Raw genomic sequence first — 3,996 nt, 5'->3', positions numbered from 1 at the left:
TTTTTTTTTTTTTTTGCGGTACGCAGGCCTCTCACTGCCGTGGCCTCTCGCGTTACAGAGCACAGGCCCCGGACGCGCAGGCCCAGGGGTCATGGCTCACATTCCCAGCCGCTCCGAGGCTTGTGGGATCTTCCCGGACCGGCGCACGAACCCGCGCCCCCTACATCGGCAGGCGGACTCCCAACCACTGCGCCACCAGGGAAGCCCTCCCTCCTTACCTTTTAAAGGCCTAGAACAGTGCCGGCAGAGAGTGAGCATCACTTAGAGCTATTCTGGTGCCCTGAAGGAAGAGGAGCGGGGAGGACTCGGGAAATTCCCTCGCGCCCTTGCGGTGGATGCCTTCTATTCTTTCCTCTACTCTCCCTCCCCCTCCCTGTTCTGTGTCTGGACTGCATGGGGGCCTCCTTCCCTCTGGTCAATGGCGGGCAATGGCAGAAGATGGGGAGGGGGAGGGAGGGAGGGAGGAAGGAGGCAGCAGAGTGGGTCGCTGCATCCCTCCACAGAAGGTCAGAGCTCGTTCCTGCAGCTTCTCGCCTCCAGGTTTCCACAATCGCTCCCCACTTCCTCCCTTCAGGCCTGGGGGTGTACTACCCCCTGGTTATCAGCCCCAGGGTATTCCACAGTGAGCCTTCCCATATGGTTCCCCAAACCCTTCCCACACCTCTGTCAACATTTCCTTTATTAAACTTCCCTCACATTTCCCAATTTGCGTGTGCCATCTGTTTCCTGTGGGGACCCTGACTGATATTAACACCTAATTGTCAATGTTCAATGCATATGCAAGCATACTCTTTTTAGACCTTAGCTGGGGCAGGCCTCCCTGCCACCCCGAGTCCCCAGGCCTGGCCCTCTGCGTGGCCAGATTCTGAGTCCCCCCAGCCTGAATTAGGAGCACATCCTAGGCCCTTTCCTCTCCCCCAGACCCCAGGCCTGAAAATACCTAATTTCCGCAGCAGAAGTTCTGCTCACATTATGGTTTTCATGTAAATATGTCCTCCAAGTCCCTCCTGAATCAATAATTGCTAGATTAATATCACTCTGTCCACCTGGCCCCAGCACAGCACATCTGCTGCTTGAGGAGAAGGGAAGGGTACACGGCACAGGAATGAGGGTGGGAAGGACTGAGGGCAGAACTTGGATTCCGATCTCCTCTGCTCAGGCGAGGGAGGAGAAAAGAGGGAGAGAGAGCCCAAGCAGTCGATGGACATGTAAGCGGCACGCAGACCAGAGTCACCCAGAGACAGGCAGACTCTGATTAGGGAGCAGACAGGAAGAGTCTTTGTTCCGGTGCGGGTTCTGATCCTGAGGATGCGGGGTGGCGGAGGTGCTGACTTCAGCAATGCCACAGGGGCCGTGCCCAGCCTATTTGACCACCACCTTCAAGGACCTCCTCTGCCCTTGGCAAGGAAACCGGGAGACCCTAAGAGGGGTACAGAGGAGGGACAGAAGGAACAGGGTGGCAAGGGATGGGGCCGCAGCATGGGGTACAGATGGCCAGGGCTCCGTGAACCAGGGCCTGCAGATGCCAGCAGAGCAGGGGCTGCCATAGTGAAAAAAGGAGGCAGTTAACCTCCACATCACTGACAGGGTTACAGGGTCTGACTTCTTGAACCCGTTCTAGATCCTTGGGGTGGGGCCTGACTTCCCAACTCCCAAGAATTCCCCATCTTTGGAAATGATCTTCCCCCCATCCACACGTTAAAGGGGTGGACCCTCAGCAGCCTTAGACACCTTATTCCCCCCCCCCCACCATAGCTGCCTGCACCCAGGGAAGTCATGTGGTCAAAACAGTCCAATCAGATGCTCTCCCTGGCCATGTGGGTATATGCTTCCCTCCCCCAACCCCAGGGTCAAGTCAGTCTTTTTAGAGGAACCTGGAACACTAATGGCCCCATGGGGGCACTGTCTTCCAACTGTCCTGTGGGCTGAGGAGAGGAGAAGTCAGAGACCAGTGGCAGGAGAGAGCAGTCTCCCTGGGCCGCTGCCAGCCTTCCAGTTCCCAGTTCTAGCCCTTTCCTGAGGTCTGACTACGTTCTACTTCCGTGAGCCACCCGCTCCCAGATCCTTGTAATCAAAGTCCCTGTTTTTGCCTAAGCCTGTTGGAGTTGTGTCAGACCAGGAGTCGCCTACACACTACTGCCTCTTGGGTGTCCATTCTTGCCCTCCTTCTTCCTAAAGGTGCCTGTGCATCACTGGGGGTGAGGTGGGGGCAGCTTGCCCTGCTCAGGGCCTGTCCTGGCCTTCAGACCACTGGCCAGTGAGACGCGCAAGGAAGTAGCTTGGGGCCTGCGGGGACGTATCTGAGAAGGCTCCTTTCCCACCCGGCCTGCAGATAGGACAGCCTTGCATCTTTAGGTGACCTCTAGCCACATGATAAGGATCGTGGTGCAGAAAGACAGATGGAACCTGGGCTGTTGATGACAGAATCAGCTCTGCTCTGCCTACCGCCAGGCATCTTTCTCATGTTTGACCCTCACACTTCTGTGTCTGTTCCTTGTTTGTAAAATGGGGAGAATAATAATACCTCCCTCACAGAGTTGCTGCAAACATTGAATGAGTTATTTTGTCTAATAGGCTTAGATCAGCACCTGCCACAAAGCAGATGCTGTATAAAGGTTGGCTATTATTATTATTGTTATTATTATTGAATAATTCACTCCTAATTTAAGCCCTTTTTTTCAGGCCTCAGATATCATTAGCCAAGCACGATTCCTATTCCACAGTTTGGTTTCTCATACCTACAACCAACACGCCTAAGACAAACAGAAATTTTTATTTCTAATATGTTTGTCTAGTCTGACATGAAAATAATCACAGAATTTCTCCACTGGCAGTACATAGCAGAGGTCATCCCACCTTTTTGAGGCTTGTAGAGTACCACGGAAAGTCTGGAGCTTGGGAGGCTGCCGGACCTGAGTGCAAATCTTAGTTCTGTCACGTGTAAAATACGGCTAATATGTCCTTGCCTTGGATAGAATGCTTGTCACGCTCCCAGAATTAAGTCTAGCACAGAGTAGGTCTTTTATGAAATCCATTTGTATGAAAGTTTCATGTAATAAAACATTCAACTAGTCACCTAAATGTCTTCCCAGGTTCACCCATGCATTTGTTAATACAATACTTTACTGAGCATTTGCTGAATACCTACTATGTGCAGGTTCCTATATAGATAAGGGATGTGAGGGAGGTGGAACGTCACAGGATAAAAGTTTGGCCCCTACCTTCAAGGAGCTTATGGTTCACTAGAGGAGCGGAGACAGTCTCCCATGGCACGAGAAGTCACTAGGCAGAGACAGTGACCTGGGCCTGGGGTCTGGATGGTAAGGGGTCACTTAAAGCCTGTGCTTCGCCCTGTCTCCAAGCGCTTGTCACTGGCACTGGGGCGGGGTGCTCTAGGAGAGGGGGAGGGAAAGCAGCACGAGCTGACTCTCTTGCTATTTGGGGAAAACTTCAGTGACAAGGAAAGCATTTTCCCAAAGCCTTGGCCAGAGCTTCTGTTGCTTTCTCTCCCGCTGCTGCCCCAATTCCCTGTGGTCCCAATATGGGGTCACTGTAATAGTGCCTGGAGCCGTGTGAATGTGTGTGTGTGTGTGAGAGAGAGAGAGAGAGAGAGAGAAAATGCACACCCACGCAGACCGCCCCTTGAGACTCCTCGCCTTCTATGGGACTTGTCCAGGGCTCATTTTCCCAGCTCAGATAGTGGGACGAGGATTAGCTGCAACCGTGGGAGGCGATGAAATTGCTGACAGAGAGTGAAGGAGAGAGAAAGAAGGGCAGAGGGCCAGGTCTGGGGCTGTTGGAAGGCCTGCAGTCCTAGAGGGACCTTTGCTCCTGTCCGGCTCTCTGGGGCACAGAATGAGGGAGACAGGAGTGGAGAGAGTGTGTGTGTGTGTGTGTGTGTGTGTGTGTGTGTGTGTGTGTGTGCTTCAAGAGATTGAAGCATGAGGAGAGGATGAGCAGGAAGCAGATTCCAAGGTGCCCTGGGAAAGGGAAGTG

This window comes from Physeter macrocephalus, chromosome 1, assembly GCF_002837175.3.
Source record: "Physeter macrocephalus isolate SW-GA chromosome 1, ASM283717v5, whole genome shotgun sequence".
Lineage (NCBI taxonomy): Eukaryota > Metazoa > Chordata > Mammalia > Artiodactyla > Physeteridae > Physeter > Physeter macrocephalus.
The sequence above is the reverse complement of the archived record's forward strand: the minus strand, read 5'-3'. Positions refer to the sequence as shown.